The sequence below is a fragment of the Sciurus vulgaris genome, assembly GCF_902686455.1.
Source record: "Sciurus vulgaris genome assembly, chromosome: 5".
Taxonomy (NCBI): Eukaryota; Metazoa; Chordata; class Mammalia; order Rodentia; family Sciuridae; genus Sciurus; species Sciurus vulgaris.
In genome coordinates this window covers 55,227,306-55,255,096 of record NC_136465.1, presented here as the reverse complement: position 1 = coordinate 55,255,096, position 27,791 = coordinate 55,227,306, and the positions used below count along the sequence as shown (strand labels likewise).

At 36.3% G+C, this 27,791-nt stretch overlaps 1 protein-coding gene and 1 long non-coding RNA gene across 7 annotated transcripts in view; one reads left to right on the top strand and one right to left on the bottom strand.

The window, feature by feature from the left end:
• Nucleotides 1-25,453, bottom strand: part of NSD3 (nuclear receptor binding SET domain protein 3) — a 104,435-nt gene extending 78,982 nt beyond the window's left edge. For 2 of the 6 annotated variants that reach the window (XM_079140634.1, XM_079140637.1), the window contains exon 1: nucleotides 24,996-25,453. The gene's annotated coding sequence lies outside the window, so the exon portion shown is untranslated. Of the gene's footprint in view, nucleotides 1-13,033; nucleotides 16,121-24,995 lie in introns of those variants that run through there. The other 4 variants (XM_079140636.1, XM_079140638.1, XM_079140639.1 and 1 more) reach the window with 3 other exon arrangements.
• LOC306662903 lies at nucleotides 628-11,797 on the top strand. Its single transcript, XR_013764306.1, has 2 exons — nucleotides 628-3,753; nucleotides 4,761-11,797. It is a non-coding gene; the product is annotated as an uncharacterized lncRNA (long non-coding RNA).
• Nucleotides 25,454-27,791: the final 2,338 nt, after the last annotated feature.

Here is a 27,791-nt window from a genome sequence, read left to right as displayed (position 1 = left end):
AATAAAGGAACAGAACTTACAACAGTTCCTAGAGTATAGAACTCAACACCTGTTGGTTTATTATTATTTGGTGCAATGCCAGGACAAAGAACTGTTAAAAAAAAAACCTGATTTGACCTAAAGGTACTTACTATCTTCCTTAGCAAGACAAGATGTTATGAGAAAAATTTGTCAAATAGTAGTAAGCAGGGTGAAACACAAAGTGAAGAAGTAAGTTGTGGTAGCACTATAGTTACAACAGACATTTAAAGAGGAAAAACAATGTTAGCGAGGCATTAAGGCTATGAAAGGCTACCTGGAGAAGTCAGGGTTTTTTCAACCACTGCATTAAAACCACTAGGTACACACTACCCAACGTTCTCACCTTTATTTTTAAATAAGTCCCTGATAAAGATAGTATGCTTGATTTTTTTATTACTAAACATAATATTAATGTAATAATATCAATAGTAAGAATATCAATGGCTAACATTTGAGGACTTAAAGTTTTACATTGTTATTTTACCCCTCAGAACACCATTTTGTGGAAACACTATTAATATTCCCATTCATTTTTTAAGCTTTTAGTTGTAGATGGACGCAACACCTTTATCTTATTTATTTATGTGGTGCTGAGGATGGAACCCAATGCCTCACAAATGGAAGGCAAATACTCTTACCACTGCGCTACAACCACAGGTCCAATATCCCCATTCTAATAGTGAAAAATCAAGGCCACGGTCCCATATCCATAAATGGAGGATTCAAATACACACTCTGTTTCACAGCAACAGCTCTTAACAAGCAAGCTTATTTCCCCATAGTCCCTAATTATTACACAAAAACAAAACTAAAACCTCACCTCACACTTCATCACTCCCCTTCTCAGAACTGATAATTTGGAGGGAGATTAAATAATTATATAGGTCTTCCATCCACTCTAATTTGTACTTTCAAGTAAATGAAATCACTACATAAATGAAATCACTACATAAACAATTTCTGATAAATTCTTTTGTCTGACCAGTGTTTCAAGGTTAATAAGAAAAAGATAACCTCAATGAAAATTTTTTTTCTTAAATTGGTTGAAACTGTATGGTTTTAAAGCAAAAACAAAAAAGATGATCATTTAATCTCTTATTTATTTATCAACTTATTCATGGGAGCAGTGACAACAGGAAAGTTGAGAATCCTTAAGTCAAATCACAGATACAGAAAAAAAAATTTAAAAATCACGTTTGAGGGGAACAGCTTGAGGCTATAAATATCAATTAAGTATTAACAGTGTGTTAAATGTATAATTTAAGTCACTGAAACAAATTCAAAAAATTAACCATTCTCTTTGGTAGAATGTATATCTGCTGAATTCTACTTTATAGAATTACATGCTATACCATGTATGTTTGTATGTGTGAGCTTGTTTTTTACTGGCTGAAATTCCAGTCTCAGTAAAGAAAAAACTTTATAGTTCATTACACTTTGAAATTCCTCACAGTTATCATTACTTAGGTCTTCTGGAATCAGAAGTAGTTATAAGAAGTCATATAAATAGTTTTTTGTTTGCAGGCCCACCAACCCCTTAAATATGCTCCTAGGTTAATTTGTAAATCTAACCGCATAGCCCTCCTGATCAAACTCCAGTGGTTTCCCACCGCCCAGAAAAAGGCCAAATGCCTTGACTGACACCACATAAGACCCTCCAAGCAAGGTCTCTATTTAGCTGTCCACGTTTCAAGTCACTTTGCACTCTAGTAATGTTAAATTACTAGGAATTAGTGTACACATATGATTTCACACTTCTGGTGCCTTTACTAATGTTATCTCCTAGGCACGATATGCCCCTTTACACTTTTTTTTTGGGGGTGGGGGTGGTTATTTGGGGTTGATCTCAGGAGCACTCGACCACTAAGCCACATTCCCAGCCCTATTTTTGTATTTTATTTAGAGACAGGGTCTCACTGAGTTGTTTAGTGCCTTGCTTTTGCTGAGGTTGGCTTTGAACTCACCATCCTCCTGTCTCAGTCTCCTGAGCTACTGGGATTACAGATGTGAGCCACCGCAGCTGGCCTCTTTACACTTTTTTATTCCTTGTCTCTTAACCATCTTTTGAACTCAGAAAGTCATTTTCAAAGTAGTCACTGAAGCTTTCAGTTAGTCTGAGTAACTTTTTTTCTATGTCCCTAATATAGCCTATGCATGCCTCCTGTCCTAAAAACATCCACTTACATGAGTTTTCTTAAGAGCAGGAGGTAATTTTGCTGTCATATTGTACATGCTCTTAGAATACGAATGGAAGGCTCAGAGGAGGGGCTTCAATCAATCTTTTTAAAACAGAACTGTGTAAACTTAAGTGAGTCATCATGTATAAATGAAACTCCTTAACGAGTTGTTGAGGGTCTTTCCAGAGAGACTGTAAGAGAATATAAAAGCAGTTACAATCTCCTCAGCTTTGACAGTATTTTAACTGACAAATGTTTGCCCTACCACCACTGCAACTCTCCTTAGTTCTAGACCAAACTTCTGTAGAAGGTTTAAATTCCCCAGAGAATAGCATGAAGTTACATGAACTTCCAGGGAGCATGTTAACTCAATGGAAGGCCAAAATGTATATTTTAAACTATTATACAAACACATTTAATTAAAACCCTGTTGTTATTAATACTGTAGGCCTGAAATTCAAAACACTGAAACTCTAAAAATACAGTTTCCATAGTCATAGTTAACTGAATCAGCATGAACATTAATTTTTGTTTTCTAAAGCTGTTCTGGTAAATATACTTAATCCTATTTTTGGGTATATTTGATATATCCATGTTAGATTTTTACAGCCAGAAAAAAGTGAACTATATCATGCTTTCTACAACACAGAGAAAGGGGGTGGTCTTCCTCTACCAGGACAAACAAGGGATCCAGATGTTTCTTTATGTGATCTGTTGCCACAAAGCATTTCTCAAGGTTCATGATAAATTCAGTCTAAATATGTTTCCACAGTAACAGAAACAGAGCACATGCAGACAGTTTATGATAATGAACCAACTATGCTTGTTCTCAAAAACCTGGCATTTTTTATTGCTTGGCCATTTTTGTAGGAAAAATAATATTCAAAAAAATTTTAAGACACATAATGTTGAAAAATTAGATGGTTATTTTGTTTTAAAGGCAAAAAATTGACATGTAGTACCTAAAGGCAAGCTATGAATTCTTTGATGTGTAAAGAGAAAGTTATTGAATATATTCAAATGCTGATTTCTAACCTAATGATAATGTTGAAAATCAGATCCTGTATTTGAAATCAATTTAATACACACACATATACTGCCTCCAAAAACTTCTTCAGGCTATGACTCACAATTAATAGAACATGAAGCTTTCTAGAAGGAAAATTTTTATTTTACTATTTTTTCCTCAAATCTATACCAAGAAGAAAATGGGGTAGAGCTAATTTTTAAAAATATGGTACACTATTTTCACAGTACATGGTTTTATTAGTGAAATCATAATCTCTATAGAAACTTGAGAAAACATGCTTAACTTATAGAAAGAATATTAAAATCCCCTAGTGCCAGGGTTTGAAAAGATACTTCGTTCTTTTTGGTTCTGTGTTCTATTCATATTTCATTCTAAATATATGGTCCTTGGACTCTTTAAATTCTGTATTCCCCATTTTGGCTTTCATAGTTTAAAATTTTATTTTTAGTAATGTAATATAATAAACGTGCATTGTTTAAAAATAAGAGATAAGTTATTTTGCTTTATTATATCTATTTTAAAACTGTAACACACTCATTCTTTTTTTTTTTTTTTTTCATTTTAAACAAGAAGTTTATTTAAACAAGACGCTTGACTTGAAGGGAAAACTATCTAGGAATCTTTTTTTTTAAGAGTAATTTACCCCTACTTAAAGACAGATTGCCCTACATGTAACAGCTACGTACAAAAGAGTTATAATATTGTCCTTGGTTTTACAATGATAAATGAAAAACATTAAAATTCTCCAATCGAACAAGGTATGCAAGGATTTTTATGTTGTTCAGGTTTTTTTTTTTGTTAAAACAGTGAGAGCAAAATAACTTACTGGAATATAAAGATAAGAGCTGAATGAGCATGCCACTAATGGAGAAAGGGGATAATTTCACAGAACCAGTATTTTTCCCCATCCCATCTCCATTTGATGTCAATCAAAACATATCATTGGCCATTTAGTTAAAAAAAAAAATGCTATATGCTTGTGCACATACACCAGTTACTTTAAGTACAATAAAGGAATGGGGAAAGGGAAAATGAAAGAATAGAGAAAACTATACTGTAGTAGTCAGGATGTGGTGGGACCAAATTGCAGTTTTCTAATTAAGAATGTATTCTTGGTCTGTAGGAACAGAGTTCTGAAGTAAAGTAGCAGGTTCCCTTTTTAGTAGACACCTCCTGTCTGCTGCTGGAACACATCAATTGTATCTTCATCCTCCATTTCCAAATGTGCAGGTGTGTCTGTTTCATTAATTGGCTGCCCATCAAATCGGAATCTGATCTGCCTCATCGACAAACCCTGTCGTTCACAATAGGCTTTCATGAGTTGACTAAGTGGTGTATGCTTCTTAATCTTAAACTGCACCACAGAACCATCCTGCCCCGCCACCTTCAAGTTAATATGATCCTTGTTCTCAGTCTTGACTCCTTCCTTGGGCTTTTCGTCGGCCGTGGTGAGCACCGGACTCTCCTCAGCTGCCGCTTCACAAAAGAGGTACCAGGTCCGCACCGAACGAGCACACAAGCAGCTCCAGGAGCGGCCACACTCATCCTTTTTTAGAAGTAGGAGATAAGTTTGTTTCCTTATTATGCAGTATTGGGGATTGAACTCAGGGTGCTTTACTATCACTGAGCTACATCCAAACCCTTTTTATTTGTTTATTTTATTTATTTTTTGGAGATGAGGTCTAAGTTATTGAAGCTAACCTTGAAGCTGCAATCTTTCTGTCTCAGCCTTCTGAATGGCTGGGATTATAGACGTTGCCACCATGACCGGATGAAATACACATATTTAAAACTCAACAAAATCCAATAGCTACTAAATATGAACAGAAGTAAACGCCAATTTCTATCCTCTCACTAATAATCTTTCTTTACAAGTCATGGGTTCTTTAAAATCACATTTTAACCCTCCACCCTGCCCCAAAAGAGATGAGAGTTGGGGATTATGGAATAAAAAAAGAAAGAAAGGAAGAAAGGAAGAAAGGGAGGAAGAGAGGGAGGGTGGGAGGAAAGAAGGAAGGAAATCAACCACCTGCTTCTAAGAACCTGACCACACCTCTACAGCTCCAAAAAGGAAAAGAGTAACAATGTTTACCTTTCATTCACTAAAAGTAACTAGAATTGATAGTATCTAATCTAGTTCCTCATTATAAACAAACGGCAATAACCAAATTTGGTATAATGACTATACAATGCAATGTCAATCTCTGAAACAAAACAAATCCTGTTTGAAAACTTGTCAGAGAAACACAAATGAAATGACAAATTGAAGTGGTTGTTCCATTTATCTTTAGATTTCCCTATCCTTTGACAGAGGGAATAAACACCACATTGGATTACAATATCTAAGATTTTGCCCACAAAATAAAAATGCTTTTAAGGGCTTCCAAGTGTTATACATTGGCAGTTATAGCTATCTAAAAAAGCTTTAGCCACCATAGTATAGAAACATTATTTCTGACTGCAATTTGAACATTTTCTCTCTATTTGTTAAATTTCAAGGTAATGTAAATACCTGAACTTTTCAGACTTTAAGGCTATTTATATAATGACATTACCTCTATGGATACTTAACAAATTTTTAGTTTTCCTATGGCTTTTTTACTGAAAATCTGAGGATGTCAAAATAATGAGGTTTGATAAGACCACGGTCAAACATGGAATCATATAAAGAGGTTTATTATCATTCTGGTTAAGGCTGCCTCTGAAAGTTTAAGGTTGTTATTTAAGGGAAAATATTTTCCTGCATGACTTTTCAGCAATCATCCTAATAAAAAATCCTTCCACAAATGGCTTATAGCATATTAGTATGTAAATAAATGTTTTATAATAGTAAATCTTATCTGGGTATTTTGACTTAAAGGTACTTTCCAAGGTAGCCTTTTAAAAAGAACTAAATTGCTACTTTTGGGGTTCAACTGGAGAATCTGCTTGCTTAAAAAACAAATTCAAGAGAATATATTCCCTTAAATCATGGGCTTCAGCATCCTCCTGCCTCAGCTCCTGAGTAGCTGGGACTACAGGCACATGCTACATTGCCAGACCCATGTCATTTTTACATTGTTAGTGACAATGTGCATCAGAAACAGAGTAGTTTTGCTCCATTTATATGTTATGAACTCAAGATGTATCAACAGATGTTACCCTTCTAAAACAGGATTTGCCACATGACATTGACTCAACTAAGTAAAATATAAGATTGTTATCAATTCCAGTTACTTTTAGTGAATGATAGGTATGGTGGTGCATTCTTGTAATCCCAGTTATTTGAGAGGTTAGGGCAGGAGGATTCAAGTTTGAGGTGACTGAGGGGCACACTTCTTAAAGCCCACTCCATGGATGTGCTTGTGAATGCTGATGGTGCTATTCCCACGTCACCACCTGTTGATGGCAGAGCTACCTTCCTCCTGGCCACCCTTCTTTGTAGAAGCCATTCTGCTGGGCCCATGATGGAAAAGTTTTCCTATTTTCTTAAAGACACAATAATATTCCTGCAGAATGTCCTTCCTACTAATTTATCAATTTCACTCACTTTAAATAGGAATTAAAAGGCCACATACTGAATTATTCCATTTATGTGAAATGTCCACAACAGGAAAATTCATACAAGCAGAAAGATGACTACTGGTTGCCAGGAGCTTGGAAGAAGGAATAAATGAAAGGTGACTGCTAATGGGTAGGGGTATCTTGCTGGGGTGATGAAAATGTTCTGGAATTAGACAGTGGTGAGGACTGTGCAACCTTGTGAGTATACAAAAAGTCACTAAGTTGTATACTTTAAAAGGGTAAATTCTATGGAATTTGCATTATATCTCTATGAAAAAAGAATGTTCTAAAAAAAATCAAGAAAGACTTATGTATGTTTCTCAACACAAAGAATTACTGACTTGGCCAAGTGTGGTGGCACACGCCTGTAACCCCAGTGACTTGGGAGGCTGAGGGAAGAGGATTGCAAGTTAAGGCCACCTCAGCAACTTAGTGAGACCCTATTTGAAAGTGAAAAATGAAAAGGGCTGGAGATGTAGCTCAGTGGTGGAACACCCTGGAATTCAATCCCTAGTACTACCCCTCCCCTAAAAAAATTTACTGATTTGTACATACATTTTAAATGTGCTTAAAATAAAAGTTTTATGCTTATTATTAAGCTACAGTAATTAAAAGGTGAGACACTGGAAAGGGATAGAAAATGAAAGGGAATAAGATCCTACACAGAGATCCAAGCTTATATAGCAGTGGCCCATAACAGAAGCAGTACTACAGAGAATGAGGAAAATATTCAAAGAATGGTATCTAACTGCTTATCCACACAGAAAAAAAAAAAAAAAAATTAGATACTCACCATATTAATATACCAACCCCAGGTGGATTAAAGACCTAATGTAAAAGTAAAACTTAAAGACTTTTAAGAAAAAACAAAAACAACACAGGAGATCTTTATCCCCTTGGGGAGTTGAAAGAACTTATTAAATAATACATGAAGAGTACAAAAACATAAAGGAGGTGACTGATGAAATCAACAATATTCATTTAAAAAGCTGTAGGACACAGACAATACATAGTGAAAAGACAAGCCCACAGACTGGGAGAAGATGACTGCAAAGCTGGTTTCCACCCTCCAGCTTTCTTCCAAATCTGCCCACTTCCTCCTATGTTCACTAGCTCTGCCTTCTCATTTCTCATCTTGACTACAACAACAGTTTCCTAACTGATCTTCCTGCTTCCAATGTTGTCTACCTCCAATCTACCTTTCACTGCATCAACAGTATGTAAAAACAAAACACCCCATGGCTCTCCATGCCTCAAAATAAATCCCCAAAGTGGAAGCCCTTCATGATTTGACCCCTCCCTGTATGTCCAAGTGCTTCAGCACCCCCATCTTGCCCTCCACCATTCTAACACTTTTTCTCTCATCCACTTGGTCTTTAAGATTCTACTCAGAGGTGTTAATATACATCCAGAAGCTTTTCTAGACCACCCCTCAGGCTCACACACCTGTTAAAGCTAGGTCAAGCATTTCCTTCTAATGGCACAGCATCTTAACTATACTCCCATCACAGCACTAAATATTCTTTAAAAAAAAATTTTTTTTTTAGTTGTAGATGAATACAATATCTTTATTTTATTTATTTTTATGTGGTGCTGAGGAGCCAACCCAGTGCCTCACACGGGCTGGGCAAGCACACGACCACTGAACTTACAACCCCAGTCCCACTAAAAATTCTTTAGAGCCATCTGGTCATAAAAAAAAAAAAAAATAGGTGTGTGTGTGTGTGTGTAAGTGAACATGATCTCAAAACATTTGTATAATAAATAAAATACTACATCAATTCTGGATACCAGCTTCTGTTTGTTATCTGCCTTCTGTAGGCAAAGGCAAGGTAGGGTTAGGGTTCATGCCAGTTCTTCCTTCCTTTCTATTCTGTTGCAACTATAGTGTGGAGACCATAAGTTATAGCCAGGATGTCCTCACCCCCAACCTATTCAGGCTTTTCTAATAAAATAAATATTTATTGAACAGAAACTGAGCTAAACACTAAAGTTATAGGCCCGAAAATTCAGACAAGGTCCCTGCAATCATACAGCTCACGACATTACTGAAGAGAGAAAGGCAATAAAGGAAAAGTGCTGGAGATGAGGTTCAGGAATCACTTGGTAAGGATTCATGTTTTCATTTCATACTGAGTGCCTGTATTATGTCAAGTCATGAGCACTAGAGATAAAAGATAACAAGATAGAGTCCCTGCTGACAGAAAGGGACAAATGCCCTGGATAACAAAAGCAAACATCCAAGGTTGAGAAGCTGGGGGATATGGGGTAGGGAGAGGATGCAAAGGACCTCACATTTCCAGGCTTATGAAGCAAGTCCTAACCTGAGGTAAAAGGGAAAGGAGCTCCCTTCCAAAGACTGAAGATAAACCAGCACCTAAGGGTTTCAGTTAAGAACTTTCTTGGCTTCTTCTTATCACAAGTTCCAAGTGATCTGGATTTTTGAAGGATGTTTCTTGATGTTGTGAAACCAAATTACAAGCACTTAATGAAAGCACACTATGTAACTTTGGGAAACAAAAACAATTTAGATATTAGAGAATATGGAAAGAAATATAGTGTGTGGCACATTATCAATAAACAAATCAATCCTAAACAGAAGGGACTATTACAGTATGGGGGCCACAGGATTGGATTAACAATTTAAATACTTTAAGATGAGCTAATGCCATTAAGTAACTAGTATTACTGAAGTGCCACAGATGGTTAACAAACGAACTTAGAAAGGCTTCTACAGATTTTTCTTTCTTCAGTATGATTATTCATATGTCCAACACAAAACCAAACTGGCAGCAGGTAAATATGTCATTAAAAAAAAGCAAAACAAAAAGATTTACCCCAATTATTTTAATTTTTAATTTTTTTTGTTAGTGGAGATTGAACCCAGGGGTGCCTTACCACTCATTTCCAGACATTATTATTATTATTTTTTTTTTTTTGAGACAGTTCTCACTAAGTTGTTGAGGGTATCACTAAGTTGCCCAGGGTGGTCTTGAACTTGAGTCCTCCTGCCTCAACCTCCTGAGTCACTGGGATTATAGACATGTACCTGTACCACCATACCTGGCTGCCCCAATTATTTTTAAACTTTATTAAAAGCTTCAGTATGTAGGGTTTTAAAAATTATTTTAGTAAGTAATATCTTCTACTCTAATTTTATTTTTAAATGTTGGAAATACAGAATATAAACATATCACCCAAAAAAGTCATAAACTGACAAGAAACCTTTTTCCAAGAAATTTTAAACATTTAAATAGCCATACTTAATATGTTTTCTACTATAAATCTAATAATTCTACAAACATATATAAACTATTGACAACATATTACAGCTTATATTTTCTCAAATACTGGGTATTTATGACATGAAGCTTTCTCTTGTATCAGTGTACAGAAGTTACAGTCACTATTAATATGACTAGGAAAAACTGACACAATATTATTACTGTTGAACACAACATAAGAAGAATCTGGAACTCTAATAAAATGATTTCCCTTTCTGTATTACTTATAACTAATACAAAACCTAGCTTAAGCACAAAATCAATTTATATTAGAATGTCATACTATATTTGAGGTGTCTTTGAATAGCATTACAGTTCACAAAATTGCCAAATGTTCAATTAACTGAAATTTATAAAGTGTAGGAGTTCCTTTTTTAGTCATGGAAACAAACAAAACTACTTCAATTCTAACAAGGAACTGTTAGAATTCTTAGTATATCCCTACTATAATAAGTAAAGGAAGAAAGCTGGTAAATGGATACTGGGAAGGTAGAAAACACACTCCTGCAATGAAAATATTATCCTATATTATTCGTGTGGGATCCTTAAAATGAAAAGAGAAGGAAAGAGTCAGAGAGAGATTTGAAGGTACAATGCTGCTGGCTTTGAAAGTAGAGGAAGTGGACCATAAGCCAATAAATGTAATTGACCTCTAAAAGGAGGAGAAGCAAGGAAAGAAATTCTTCCCCAGAGCCTTCAGAAGGAACACAGCTCTACTGATACCTTGCTTTTAGCCCAGCGAGTACCATGTTCTGATATCTAGAATGGAAGATAATATATCTGCATTGTTTTAAGTCACTAAATTTGTTGTAACTTGTTACAGTAGCAATAGGGGTTTTTCTGAAAACATTTCCACCCACTTTGTTTTTTCTGTTAGTTTCACAAACATCCCTGTAAAGCATGTAATAGGAAGGAAGAGACCTAAAACAGAGAGATCGTTTTAGAAAGAAGTCTTACCCCATCACAACATTGAATAGCCCTACCTATGGATACAAATATGCTAATGTTACCGGCAATTTGTCCCTGGATGTCTAAGGAGAGCCATTAGATTTTAATAACTGGTAGGATGCTGCTGTCACTTTTCACTCGTGAAAGAAAAAAAGAATAATCCCCCCCCCCCCCCCCCCCATTTCACTGGCACCATCACTGCTGCTTTCCACGCTCAGGGGTTTACTTTCATTCTAGTTATGGACCTGACACAAATAACACAATGGCAGTAAAGTCACAACTATGCATGAGATGATATTGCAGTGGGTTCTTACTAGTAAAATAATTATTGCACTTAATGATTTTCAATTTCTGCCAACCAAAATTTCTGAGTCATGTTGAATTTTGTGTCTGATTTTCACAAAAATATGTAGGTAGAAAGGAGATCTGTAGTAGTTACACTATAGTAAGAATTGTTTTTAAAAAGTCTGTTGGTTTAAACTTACAATATTTACAATTAAAATAAAGCCTCTCATAGCCATCCCCATGATCTCTATTAAGCCAACATTTTTTTCTAATTGGGTCATCTCTAAGTGGAAATTTATTTTCTAAAAGTAAGTGATAATACACAAGTTCACTAAATAAAAAGGCTTTTATTCACATGATAAACCATTATTTATTCAAAAATATTAACAGAAATAGATGGGTTAAAAACAAAATTCTTTCCAAATGTGAAGAGAGAGTCTACAGATTGGGAGAAAATCTTTACCACATGCACCTACGATAAAGCATTAATTTCTAGGATATGAAAAGAACTCAAAAAACAACACCAAAAAAACAACCCAATCAATAAAGGGGTAAGGACTCAGACACTTCACAGAAGAAGATACACATCAATCAACAAATATATGAAAAAATGTTCAATATCTCTAGCAATTAAGAGAAATGCAAATCAAAACTACTCTAAGATTTCATCTCCAATCAGAATGGAAATTATCAAGAATACAAGCAACAGTAAATGTTGGCGAGGATGTGAGAAAAAGGTCCACATCGCTGGTGGGAATGCAAAAGGGTGCAACTATTATGGAAAGCGGTATGGAGATTCCTCAGAAAACTTGGAATGGAACCACCATTTGACCTAGTTATTCCACTCCAAAGGACTTAAAAGCAACATACTATAGTGATGCAGTAACATCAATGTTTATAGCAGCTCAATTCACCATGGCTAAAATATGGAACCAACCTAGATGCCCTTCAACAGATGAATGGATAAAGAAAATGTGGTATATGTATACAATGGACTATTACTCAGCTCTAAAGAAAAATGAAATTATGGCATTTGTTGGTGAGTGGATGGAGTTAGAGAATATCATGCTAAGTGAAATAAGCCAAACCCAAAAAACTAAAGGCAGAATGTTTTCTCTGATATGCAGATGCTAATTCTCAATAAGAGGTGGGAGGATAGGGAAGAATAAAGTTACTTAATATTAGGTAGAGGGGAGTGAAGGGAGGGGAGGGGGTATGGGGGTAGGAATGATAATAGAGTGAAACAGAAACTATTATGTACATATATGACTACATGACTGATGTGATCCTACACTATATATAATCAGAAAATGAGACTGCGCTCCATTTATATATGATCTATCAAAATGTATAAATGCATTTTACTGTCATGTACAACAAATTAGAACAAATAAAATTTAAAAAATTCCCTTCCATATTTATCATGTGGCAAAAAAACAAAGAGGAGTTCCCAAATAAACTTTTTTTGTTTTTTGTTTTGGATTGAACCCAGAGGTGCTTTACCACTGTGCTACACCCCCAATTCTTTTTAATTTTCTTTTTTTGAGACAGGTTCTCACTCAATTGCTGAGGCTGGCTTCGAACTTGTAATCCTCCTACCTTAACCTCTGGAATTGCTGGGATTACAGGCATGTGCCACCATGCCCAGTTCCCCAGGGAAACTTTTCTATACAAAATTATTCTAATCTAATCAGCATGAATTACCCATGCCAACACCACCATGATAATTAAAAACTAAGTCTCACCTTCCTATTTCCAGACTTGAGTGCCACGTTATATATCTTATTCTTCACAGACTCCTATTTTTGTTTTTTTTTTGTGTGACATGGTCCATAACTGGACATCAGCCATGTACCAGACCCTCTTTTAAGTCCTGGGAAATCAAAAGAAGTAAGATTCTGGTCTCATGGAGCTAAAATAAACAAGAAAAATTCAGATAGTGATAATATTATGTTACACTGACTGGGACTTAAAAGGACTAATGGAATCAAAACCATTCATATAGAAGGTTGGAGAAAGAAGCAAAGACGTGATCATCAGGCAACAATTTTATTTCCTTTTGAGTTTGTTCTGTCATAAGTTTCTGAGGTATAGAGTTCAGTCTAGTAATTCATGGGATACAGAGTTTAAGCCTTAAATATTATTTAACCATAACTAGACCAAAATATACTGAAATGAAGGCAATGCATTCTGTATTTAAATCATTGTTGGTCAGCAATCTATAGTCTGCTAACAGCTACACTGATTTAAAATAATTTCAAAAAATACTCTAGCTTTCAAATAGCTATTACTGATAACTTGTTTCCTATGAATTGAAGTATTCCCTGAAATAGTGAGCATTTTGGAAAAATAAGATTTTAAAATCCAATCTCTCTCTCACACACACAAACATAGCAATCATAACAGCAAAGAATGTAATATGTCCACTTCTGTTAATTATTTTATTTTAACAGGGGACTGAACCCAGTAGTACTTTATCACGGAGCTACATCCCTTTTAAAAACTCTTATTTATTTATTTGGACCAGGTCTTGCTAAGTTGCTATGATTGTCCTTAAACTTAAAATCCTCCTGCTTCAGCCTCCCAAGCTGCTGGGATTACAAGTGTGCACCACCAGGCCAGGTTTGTTAATTCTTTTCTTTTACTAGGAACATCTAAATCTGTGATAGCCACATGTGGTTATTTAAATTTAAAGAAATTAAAGTTAAATTAATTATTATCCTCAGTTATGCTAGCCATATTTCAGGTATTAAATATCAACATGTGGTTAGTGTTACCATATGGGTCAGCACACATACAGAATATTTTCAGTGTTAGAGCACTTTTTCTAGCATGTGCAAGGCGGCCCTGGGTTCAATCCTCAGCACCAAATATAAATAAATAAATAAAATAAAAGGTCTGCTGACAACTAAAAAAAAATTTTTTTAAAAAGCTTATGAAAATAAAGTTAGATGAAACTTTTTGAAGAAATTGGTTAGTATTGTGATGCAAGAAAGAAATCACATGAGACAAGGTTTAGCAATCACATCTACATATTAGAATAAGAAAAAACCGGAAGAGCAGAATGTCCACAGTAACACATATACTCAAACATTGGTCTTATAATCATGTGATTTGAATTTTAATTCCCACTCTGCTTCTAACTTAGCTGTATAAATTTTAAGGAGCTATAACATATTTGGGCTCTCATTTATAGTCAATAAGGGAAGTTTAAAGCACATGACCCAGATATCTGAAATGACCCCAAACAATGAAAAGATGGGTTACAATTCCTTCTAAATAGCCATACTGAATTTTCATTTTGACAAGAATGTATGTGGTTTAAAAATGTACTTTGCTACCTACTATCCTAACATTATTTACGAATGACCTTAATTTGCAGTATAAAACAATTAAATTCACAACTAATGCTTATGTACATAAATAAGAATTTAGAGAATAAAAGCAGCATATTCACCAGAACTGTCTTTATGACACTAAGTAACTAAGGTGTTAGAGAAGTTGCACATTTTCTTCTAATTTTTAAATTTTTCTGAGTTTAAACTACTAATAGTGCAAAAATATTTTTAAAGTATAATTGTACTACTCCACAATCTGTTCAACTTTAGTGTTATCATCCCAAATATTTTCTGAAACTTCCACTTAAAATTTTCCACTACAAACGCGTTAAAAAAGATGATGGTCAAAGACGTTAAAATACCTGTATTAGGAAGTGGCCTGCTTCAAGTGGAACATCATTAGTTAAGATACAAAACAAAACCTTACTAAATTTAACCATAAACCCTGTTGCTAAATTCAATCACAATCACAGTCTTCACTTATGATTCCATTAAGTTACGAAATATCTCAGGTTGCTTTGTAGTTCTTATTTTTTCCTGACTAAACCACATTACTACTGAACTACTTGATACAAATACAAAACTTACTAGTAAAACACCCTGTTTCCCTTATCTATCTGGTTTAACCTCAACTGTCTTCACTTTGTTCCTGACCACACCCAGCAACAACAGACAAGGTATTACCACTTACAGAAAATGTATATTGTTATTTTCCATTCTCTTACAGCATGGGTACTGGTTCACTTTGAAAATTTCTACAAACTAACTTTTATCAGTCATCTTGTACCATTCATTAAGAAATCTAGTAAACTAACAAGTTCATCCACATATTTTCCTACCCTTTTCCCAAACAAACTCTTACATTAAAATAGTTTCTAAAACTAATTTTTTTTAAAGTTTTTTGTTTTTTTATACTGGGGATTGAACCCAGGGGAGCTTTACCACTAAGCTACATTTCCTAGTCTTTTTTTGTTTTGTTTTGTTTTTGTTTTTAGAGACAACATCTCCCTAAGTTGCTGAGGGCCTCACTAATTTGCTGAGACTAGCCTCAAACTGGTGATCCTCCTGCCTCAGCCTCCTGAGTTGCAGGAATTACACACAGGTGCCACCATGCTCAACTTGGTTCTTAAAAGTTTAAAGATGTTCAAATTTTACTTTCTTTTATTTTGGAGTCTTGGTTCTCCATAAGGCAAAAATAGACTGTACAATAAAATGATGTATATTTTAAGGTACTAAGCAATTTATCATATCCAAAATTATGATTTACTAAGCTTTTATTTCCTGTAACAACTAGTTTGGGTGTTTGTTTTTGTTGTAGCTACATTTTGTTTTGATTCATCAGCTTTATCACTTTAGTATTTTAAGTTCAATTATATTCAAGTTAGTTTTCAAAATAAACAATAAATGGACATTAGCACTTCATATCATATATTCAAATTTTACATCACCTATTTGTTTTATCAGAACCCTAAGCTTTGGTGTAGCTAGAGCCACCATGAAGTTGTAAGAAAAACAGTGAAGTACAATAGCCAGACTGTGGAACCAACCTAGATGCCCTTCAATTGATGAGTGGATAAAGAAACTGTGGTATATATATACTATGGAATATTACTCAGCCATAAAGAATGATAAAATTATGACATTTGCAGGCAAATGGATGAAATTGGAGAATATCATGCTAAGTGAGATAAGCCAATCTCAAAAAGCCAAAGGACGAATGATATCGCTAATAAGTGGAGGTTGACACATAATGGGGGGGAGGGAAGGGTTAGAGTTAGGGTTAGGGAAGGGGGCAAGTATAGAGGAAGGAACTACTGTATAGAGGGTAAAGAGGGGTGGGAGGGGTGGGGGGAAGGGAAAAAAATAACAGAATGAATCAAACAACATTGCTCTATGTAAATTTATGATTACACAAATGGTATGCCTTTACGCCATGTACAAACAGAGAAACAACATGTATCCCATTTGTTTACAATAAAAAAAAAAAAAAAAAAAAAAAAAAAAAAAAAGAAAAACAGTGAAGTAAATTTGGACTGGAAAGTTAACTTCATGTTCATACTTGTACTAGCATGAATTCTCTTTCTGACTGAGAAACACCCGTATAAGCCATGAAAAGAGGTTGTTCAAGCATTAGTTAACGTTCAACTTTTAATTTCTATGAAAGTAAGTAAATAAGTTTAGACAACTTCATTCATTAAACTTAAACAAATAACTAAAGACAAGTTCATTTTGTGGATGTATGTTTACATACACATATAAAGAGAGAGTAAAGGTGTAACTGCAAGAGGGCTTTTTTTTTTCCCCCAGTGGTGGTATTAGGGATCGTACCCAGGGCCTTGAGCATGCTAGGAAAGCACTCTACCACTGAGCTATAATCCCTGGTCCCTTTATACATTTCCATTTCTGGAAACAAAACACTTACTATTATCAACTACATGCCAGGTAGAATTTTAGGCACATTTTAACACTTCATTCAAATTTCTATAAATTTCACTTCTATTTAAAGATAAGAATATTGCCCCTCAATGGTAAGGTGAAGTAGAACTCAGACCTACTCAACATGTGCCTGGCATTCCACTTCCCAGTTTAAAAAAAAAAAAAGAAAAGAAAAAAGAAGAAAAGAAAAGGAAAAGGTTCTGCTAACCAGTTAAAGCAAATAGGACAACTTTCAGGGATGAATGTCAGAGCAAAGCAAACTTCTCTTGATTAAAAAGAAAGTCATACTTTCATAAGATGCCAAGTCCACTACAGTGAAACACAAGTAGAAGACACTCTCCATAGACATTTTTAAAAGTAAGCTATTTCTAAATCAAACTTGAATTAAAAAAAAAACAAAAAAAACATATTGTAAGCCACATACAAGCTCTTTCAGTAAAGATCTTGACTGAACAAGAAAATTATTTTGTAATTCAAAAAAGTTACTGCGTACATTGCTTCATAAGATAAAATTTATATGCATATCGGGTTTTCTAAATACTGGACATATGGGCATCTTCTTTTCTGAAGAATTTTCTAACATCTCACTCATAAATGCATATAAAGTATGTGTCACGCATGTTCTTGTATATTGTATTACATTTTGACGTGTAACATTTTTTCTGAGATGGGAGTCTTACTATATTGCCTCAGGCTGGCCTCCAACTTCTGGGTTCAAGCAATTCTCTGCCCCAGCCTCCCAGGAAGCTGGAATTACAGGTGTGTGCCACTGTGCCTGGTTTGTACTATACTTCAAAACTCATGAATAGCCCAGAGTGTGACACATACCTGTTACACCATCCACTTGGGAAACTAAGGCAGGAAAATCACAAGTTAGAGGCCAGCCTCAGCAGCTTAGGGAGACCCTGTCTTAAAAAAAAAAAAAAAAAAAAAAAAAAAAAAATGGAAAATTCCACACCTGAACTCATATGACAGGTTGTATTTAAAACACAGGTACACTAAAACACATGGTATAAAATTACCCCAGGGCATGGGACACAGTTAGAACTCATAAGATGTTGTCTCAAAATAAAAATTAAAAAGCACTGGGGACATGGCTCAGTGGTTAATCACCCTTGGGTTCAAATCCCAGTACCAAAAAAAAAAGAGGCACCAACGATAAAGGGTCAAACAAAGATTCTCATTAATGATTACTTCTCAGGTTAATACCTTTGAATGGTTGCATTACCTTGGAAACAAGACAGCAAAAGAGTCAAACTAGTTTTTGTGAAATGATAATTAAGCTGGGAAATTAACAATATAGACAAACTGACATTTTCTGGGCAAAAGTCATGTCTAGAGTTCACATATTAATCTAAAACTAAGAGTCACTGAATACTACCAAAATATGCAACAAAATGAATAAACAACATTTTTAATAAAATGGAACTTTCTTATAGCCAGGTGCAGTGGCGTACACCTGTAATCCCAGCAGCTCAAGAGGCTGAGGCAGAAGGATCTCAAGTTCAAAACCAGTCTCAGCAACTTAGTGAAGCCTTAAGCCACTAAGTGAGACCCTGTCTCTAAATAAAATATGTAAAAACAAAAGGGTTGGGGATGTGGCTCAGTGTTCAAACTCACCTGAGTTCAATCTCCAGTACCAAAAAAAAAAAAAAAGAACTTTCTTCTGGGACTCAGTATTGTGTTTTATTCCACATTCATAATTAAGGAATTAAGATTTCAAATTACTAAGTACCTACAATATTAGGAAGCAGCTTTTAAAAAATTATCCAGATATCCATTTGACAGTAAAAATTATAAACTGGTTATACCATTTATGGGTTTGGGGGTGTAGTTCAGTGATAGAGCGTGTACTTAGCACATTAGAGGCCCTGGGTTCAATCCTTAGCACCACAAATAACAATAATAAAGATAAAACTGGTTACTCTATTTTTATATTTGCTGACCCCTGTAGTTATGAATTTTTCAGATCCTTATGATAAAAAACAGAACATTAGCATACTTTTATCCCTAAAGTCCTACTGCCACCAAGGAAGGACAAGCTGAACCAACAAGGTGCCTCTGCAGGTTTGCTTAAAGGACTTATTACCTGGGGATAGTCACACAATGTTCACTTTCTCATTATTTGTTTATACCGAACATTTGGGTCTTTATTTCTTTATTGTGTTATGCTAAACAACTTCGAAAAGGTTGTAAAATGCCTATTTTTATTTTATTTGTGTTTGTTTTTTACACACGGCTTTCATGAGATTCTACACTTAAGAGAGCTTAGGTAACGCAAGACTTACAAGACACAATATCATCTTGGCAATGGCCAAAATGCCACTAGGAAGTCTCCATATGCTCTTCCTAACATCAGATCAATTTGATAAATTTTGTTTCACCTACGAGATCCCAGTAGGCTATCCATTCATATATTTAAAATATCTACCTATATATTTTAGAAAGTATGCATATGACATATCACATAAGAAAAAACAAACCCTATGGTAGAAAAATAGTTATTACATAATGTTTAATTATCTATTAAAACAAAAATATAAGCTATGAAGAAAAAGTCTGGACACATATTCTTTAAAAAAAATTTAGGTAAACAGAATGAAATATAAAAATTTATATTTGACAGTCTCTTTGGCCTGATGAGTCCCTGAAATCTGTTTCATCCATTATTGAGATAAACAACTATGCTTTCCAACTTTAAAAAAAAAAAAAACTAAAACGCTTGAGCTATTATGTGAGAATTTTATCAACATCTCAGAAGATGCCATGTAAATGCAAGGTATTATAAAGTAATGTTTTCAGTGTTACATATGGTTAAAACAGAAACTATATGTATATAAATTATTTTTCATTTTCCTATTCATTTTCTCAAAATACTCTTTTTTAAAAACTTTTTTTTAGTTGTAAATGTAAACAATATCTTTATTTACTTATTTATTTTTATATGGTGCTGAGGATTGAACCCAGTGCCTCACACATGCCAGGCAAGCACTCTACCACTGAGCTTCAACCCCAGCCCCTCAACATACTCTATGATGATTAAGATCCACATCTGGAATTTTAAAATAAGTCAAAAATCCTTTTTCAAAGAGCTTTTTGAACTTCAGAATCCTGTTAATAGGCAAATGTCTTTAGAACCAACAGAACACATCATGTAAAAATTGAACATTCTCTAAATTCACAATATTTAAAATATGACTTATAACTTCTTTTCATGCCATATTAGCAGGCACAATATACTATGGAAGTGTTCAGAGTACTTATTTATTAAGTACTTACTAAAAGCAACAGTAAAAATGAAAATAGTGTATGCTTTAAAAAAATATTAGGTAAGACTGAGGTTATAGCTCAGTGACAGAACGCTTGCCTAGCATATGTGAGGCACTGGGTTTGATCCTCAACGTATCATGTAAATAAATTTAAAAAAGGTCCACTGACAACTAAAAAAAGTGTGTGTATGTATATACGGTAGACTTAGTATGATCTATTCCTTAAGTTTACCCTTATTAATATTGATAAAAAGATTAGCCAGCAGAAGGAAAGCTTGCCATTTATTTCAAAACTCAGATGCTGGGTATGTTGTTTATTAATGAAAAAATAAGTCATCTTAGTTGCTTCTTCAAAAAAAAAAAAAAAAAGACCGCTTTTTTTTTCCTAAAGGAAAACTAAAAACAACATTGCATTTAGAAACAGACTTTATGGATAGATGCCAAATTCTAAAGTTTTAAAAAACTTTAATAATTTTAATTCTTCAGTGTCTACAATACAGAAGACTATTTTTTTATTTTAAAAAAACCCAATGAGTAAGCATCAATGCTAACCAATTTTCTTCCTGATAGGCAAAAATAATTTAAAACTAAACAAAGTAATCAATAGTATCTGCCAAGATTTTTAAAAATTTTTTTAAATTTTAGTTTTAGTTGTAGGACACAATATCTTTATTTTATTTTTTAACGTGGTGCTGAGAATTGAACCCAGTGCCTTTACAAGTGCCAAACGGGTGGTCTATCACTGAGCCACAATCCCAGCCCTAAACTTGTGTTCAATTAGGAATTTTTAGCTCATTTAAAAAACTTATCAGTGTCACAATTTTCTTCTAGGACCAAGATTAACCCTTTATCTTTTAAATTCAGTTCACTGCTATATTATGTCATTGACAATTGTCTTGAAACAGGAAAAATTCTGACAAAACCACTTTATTATACAGAACACAAACTCCAAGATAACTTGGACACAATTCATTTATGTATGTAAAAATATTTTGTGTATGTTATATGTGCATGATGAATGAAGTTTGAAAAAATAAAGCAAGATCCCTTGCTTCACTGCAATTTACTTTCCTCAAACTCCTATATTAAATGTGCCTAACTTTGAACCATTCCCCCTCATCTTCAGCTTTCATAGACAACTCAAATACTTTCACAGTAAGAAAACAACGTAATGTGGTATAAAGACCCAAGTATCACGTTACCAAAGCCTTGGATTTCACTTCTATAAGATTCAGTTCTCTCTTGTAAAATAAGATAATGGACTATCTCTCTTCCATCTGAACAGAAAGGAATGTAATTCAGGATCAATTACATTACTTATAATAGCAAAAATATGTTAACAACCTAAATGTTAATATTCCAAACAATGGAATACTATATGACCCTTTTAAAAAAGCCGTAGGTTCATGTGCACCAATTTTAAAAGATGTCCCAGATACCCTATTAAAACAAAAAAGCAAAATACAGATAGTATGTACTTTAAGAGAAATATACAAATAAGTGCACAGAAAGTCTCTAGAAGGAGAAACAAGAATCTTCAAAATAGTTAAGGTGGTAATTGGGGCTGCTATTTTTTTTTAATTTCTTGAAAATTTTTAAAATAACATATTTTTGTGATTTTTACAAAGAAACTTCTTAGGTACAGAACTTGTTCAAATACTGGGTTCAAATACTTGCTTTGCTGAAATTAAAAAAAAAAAAAAAAAAAAAAAAAAACCCACCATACTGAATGGCCTTTTAGAATAACTTGTCTTCAAAGAATTTTAAAATGTTTATGATGTTATTAAATTATTTAACCTCAGTTTCTCTACCTGTAAAAAGGAGTTAAAAGTATCTACCTCATACAACCACTGGGAGGATAAATGGAAATTACTGTAAGAGGACAAATGTTAGCAGTTATGATTATTATCAAGTTATTGTTTTTAGAATCAGATCTGACAGTTGATTCAATGAGCATCAATGTGTTTCCTCTATCCAAAACTCATTCAATCAGATCAGTGTAATAGAGCACATTTGTTAATTTACAGTTTAAAAAATAATAATAAAAAGTCATCCCAGGTGGGCTGATGGGAAAACAAATGAGAGCAAAATTTGGGTTTCAGGTGTTATCTGACTTGAGTGGCCTTCTCCATTAAATGGATACTTGTCCAAGAAACTAGAATATTCATGATGGCTCATTTAAGCTTCCTATGTGTTTTTTAATTTTACTTTAATATACAATGATTGTTTATTTTCCTAAAAAAGTATGGCATTGATAGTTCATGCACATAATTTTCAAACTAATTATAATGTCAATCACATGAGAAATAAATAAAAAATTTCTATAAAAATAAATTCCAAAAAATACATGCTGAATGGCCTTTCAGAATGGAACCTGTCTTCAAAGAATTTCAAAAAATTCAGGCTGAATATTATCAAATCAAAATATTCCAAGTTATAAATCTGGTCTACCAGTACAATACTCTCAGAAAGCACCACTTTAACAACATTCAATTTAATTTTTCCAACAAACCAAGAACACATCCTAAACTTCTCCATAACAACTGAGAGGACATTACTTTTAAAGTAGATTAAATCAATATGTAGTAGAATTGGACTGAGTTCATCATATTACAATTTTAACAGAACTTCCTGGTACTAGAGAACAATCTGACCATCAATATGATGGGTTAAAGTTTGGATTACCCCAATTACAATTATAAATCAAAAAGAAAAGGTCATACACACTTTTTAATCCTTTTCAATATGAAAATGAAAATAAAACAGGCTCTACCTAATGCTAATTCATCTACTATAAATTTGTCAGGATTCAATCCTTTAGAGAAGCAACAACTTCCAATCACAAAAGTAGTTACATTTGAATACATTGAAGAGTTACTGTAGCTTTCTTGAGAGTGACCTGAACTTCCCATCCAAAAAAGAAAAAAGAAACCGGCAACTCAATGAGGCTCTAAGAACTGTATGCCTACTTCATAGATCACTACACTGTCCTGAACTGGCATTTGGAGACTGTATTGAGATAGGAGCATGAAGGCAAAAGGAAGAGATGGGGGAAAGAGTTTTTTGTTTTTGTTTTTGTTTTTAGCACTATTCTTAACACACCCATTATTCTGAAAGCGAGATCCATCAGAAATACCCTTTAAAAATACACACATTTCTAATTTTTTCAACATTCAAAATATAGCAAGCAAATAATCTATCACAGGCAGATCTTTCTATCCCTTCTTACCCCTAAACAGTGTTTTGCCAAGAGCACAGCCCCAAGTTGGAAAAAAAAAAAAAAAAAAAAAAAACGATTTCCTTGTTTACTTAAAGAATTGCAGAAAACATGTTGGCTGCTTCTAAGGCTTCTGAAACCAATCAATATTCAAAAGACTTTTCACGATAATGTCTGAAATATGACAGTAGTAATGATTCCTTCAACTAGTAAAAACCTAGTTTTAAATTTATAAAAAGGGTTAAATTTTACACCGCAGTTCATCAGCATGTCTTGTTTGCAACCAGAAGGAAGAGGGAAGGGGGGAGGCAGCAAAACACACAAGATGGAAAACATCACTACCTCGTTTACTGGTTATGAATAATTGTAAATGATCCAAGAGGTAAGGGGAAAGAGTTCATGAATAGAAAGAAGGGGGGTTAACAATGTGAGCTGGCCCCTTCCAGATTCACACTGATGTCGGAGAGGAAAAGGAATTTATTTACACTGCAGTGCCTGGCAGCAAACATGGCTGCCCCTGCCCCCTTTAAATCTGAATAGTCCTCACTCCCTCACCAAAATCATCATATTATGGCCATGTCTCTCCCTCTCTCCTTACCATAACACAAACACATCTCCTCTTCTCTCAAAACAGTAACACCCACACCTCCCCCATTTCACAACAATCACAACCCCATAACCACTAGCTTCTCTATTCTCTAGCCTTGAAATAGGCACAGAATACACACAAATATAGGAACAATAGGCTTTCCTTTCTAACACTTTAACAACCCCCTTCCCTTTCCTCCCACTCTGTGACGCTTGGTGGATCGTTCTCATCCCTTCCAACATTCATTTAATTTCCTTCTCTAATCCAATCCTATGTCTTCCAGTTTCCTGCGTCTATTTCCTATTCTCCTATTGCATTCTGTCTCAATCATTCCTCATCCCTTTTTCTAATCCATCTTTTCTTCCACTTCCTTTCCTTATTTCTCCCTTGATTCTCATAAGATGCCCCATTTCTCCCATCAAATTCCACCCCCTTCCTCCAGACTCTTGTAGTTCCCACACTCCACCCCCCGACCTCCCTATTTCGTAGTCCACTCGGGTCTCTAATCTCCAAATCTAACTCTCCTCTTCTTTCTCTGCCCCTCCCCGGTTCCCGTCTTTATCCCCGCCCCCATCCCACCTTTACTCCCAATTCCCAGTTCAGCGCCACTACATCTCTAATCCCAGTCCTACCTCCCCTGCCCCACCCCCCAATTCTCTCCACACCCCCCAACCTGCCATCTGCTCTTCCTTCTAGACTACCCTCGAACCCTTTCAGGCCACCCGCTTCTCCTCCCATTCCTGGGTCTCTATCCCTACTGGTGCCTCATCCCTAGGTAGCCCCCTCCCCATCTTTTCCTCCTCAGCACTTCCGTGCAACACACACACACACACACACTCGCGCGCGCGCGCACTTTACCTTCAGTTTGTTCCATTCTAACCCCCCGGCCGTGTCAGTACGATCACAGGAGAGACACGGAGGCCCGGAATGGGGCTGGGGTGCGGACAGCTGCCGGGGCCGCGGGGGGAGGAGACGGAACCAAGCTAGGCCTCATGAAATCCCCGGACTAGATTTCCCCCGCGCCGGACGCCTCTGCCATGGCGGCCGGCACCGAGGAGGGCCACGGCCGGACCGGGCCGGGCGCGCTGCGGGGAGGAGGAAGACTGCGGGAGGTGGGTGGGAAAGGGAAGTGGCGGGACGGGGGTCGCGCAGCAGCCACTGGTGCCAGAGAGCAGCCTGTGGCGGGCGGTCCAACCGGGGCACGCAGCAAGGTCCTCGGGTTCCACTCGGAATTCGCACGCCTCTCCGCAGCGACCTGTGTACAGCCCCCTCGGCCTCCGCCTCCGTGCTGGCCGCTCCCGCCGCCCGCTCCCGCCGCCGTCGCTGCCGCCGCGCACAAAGCCCCCCCACCCCGACTCTCGGGGCGCCGCCGCCGCCAAATCCTCAGCCCCTCATTGGCCGCGCGCCGCGGCGCCTGCCGGGAAATGCAGTCCCAGCTTTGGGGTGCAGGGGGCGAAAGGAGGAAGAGGCTCGTCAGCCTCGGGAGAGGAGAGGCGGGAGCCAGAACCAGCAGTGCGAACGGCGCGAGAATGTCTAGACTAGACAGGAGGCCGCGGGCGATAAGGCAAAGGGTCAGGAAGGAATGATGCGAAGGGGCTGGAATGCAAATGAAACGAAGACAGGGCGGGTTAGGGCTGGGCCTGAGGCAAAACTGTACTCGTGCGTGTTCTTTGATACTTATTAAATATAACAGCACATATTAAACACCATGTCGTACTCCTCGTACTAGCAAAAACGAGTATCTGCTTAAGAAGACCCGGAAAAAGCAGAATGACTCAAGAGCTTCCTTAACTGTCTCTGTCCGACAGCTGTCAGAGAAGAGCGTCCTAGTCCACGAGGGTCTGGACCCGGAAGCATTGGTAGCCGTTTAGGACTTAAATCGGGGGATGGGGCCGTCGCCTTTTCGGCCGTGGGTGCGAGTGTCGCATGGTCCCCAGTCTACAAGCATCGCAAAGCCTGGGCGGCGTCCCTGTCTCGCTCAGGAAGCGCCCCGACTCTCTAGTAGGCACCGGGCCCGCACGCCTTCTTCCTGCTTGCAATGGGGCCCGGAGGCTTGTGGGTAGAGAGCAGGACGTCAGCGCCGACTGCATCCCAGACTGCTGGGGCAGGAGAGCGCCTGGTGCCAGTCACGTGCCGGGCCCTTGCCGCTCTGGTCAGACCTTCGCACTGAGTGACGCTAGAGCGTTTGTCCTAGACCGCTCACACAAGAACAAGGCAAATAAGAATAAGAGAGACGGGGAGGTTATGCTCTGTAAATCTCTTGCCCTCCACATTCTAGGAAATTTATGTAAAACAATGTAAGGTCTTAGGTATGTGACATGGTAAAGAGTCTTACAGGAGCCTGCAGATATAGTGCTATTTCCTGGAGCCTGGGTAATGACTTAGAACGTTGCAGCACAGAAACGTGAGCATGCAAAGGAAACACAGGCAGCAATCAGATGAGGAAACCAACATGTAGTCTGCTGTCTGTTCTGAGAATTATAGAGTCATATCATTACTAGGCGTCATACTTTTGATAGACATTGTAGTGATCCATCTAGTTGGTACCACTGCAAGAAATGATCATCTTTAGAAGATTCCTACACGTCAATTGTTATTATTGTTATTTTTTAAATATTTGTTTTAGTTGTAAATGGCTCATTTATTTATGTGTGGTGCTGAGTATCGAACCCGGGGCCTCACACATGCCAGGCAAGCGCTGTAGCACTGAGCCACAACTCCAGCCCTATTATTATTATTATTATTATTATTATTATTATTATTATTATTCTGGGAATTGAACACAGGGATGCTTTACCACTGAGCTGCAACCTGTCATTAGTGTCTTTTGTTTTGGGACGAGGTCTCTCCAAGTTGCTGAGGAATTTACTAAATTGCTGAGGCTGTCAAACCTGCAATCCTCCTACCTCAGCTTCCTGAGTTGCTGGGGTTACAGGTGTGGGCTCTCAGCACAGATCAATTATTTTAATGGCCACTAATTATCTATTAATTTGTTAACCTTGTAAAGGTGATATTGTGAATTAAGAGCTCCCATTACTATTCATCTCTTTTAATTTTACTTATTTATTTTGACATGGAGTCTCACTATGTTGCCCAGCCTGGCCTGCAACTCCTGAGCTCAAGCAAAACTGCCTCAGCCTCCTCAGTAGCTGGGACTAAAGGCAACATCACTACCCAGAATTTTAAACTATTTTAAAACCTATTTTTTGTAATACCAAAAAATACCAAAAAAATTTTTTTTGTAATACCAAAAGTTTGTGTAATACCAAAAGTTAAATGAATCATAAAAACACATTTTATTATAAATATGTCCTAAAAACAGATCGCTAAGGGAGCCATCTGAGTCATTTGATTCTATCTCCTGGAAAGGGGTTAAATTTGTCTTTCATTTTTTCTTTTCCCTACCTTTCTTTCTACCTCAATCCTCCTTTTTCCATCTGCCTGTAACCTCCGTGCTTTGTTGATAAACTGTCACCTTGATATGGAACCTGAATTTTCCCCTTGAGGAGAATCTTGTAAATTGTCCCCAGGGATTTTATTTTAGCCAGCTTCTAATAGCTATGCTGACAACAGAAGTTGAAATTGGGCGGGCTGTAGCTCAGTGGCAGAGTGCTTGCCTAGCATGCGAGAGGCACTGGATTCCATCCTTAGCAC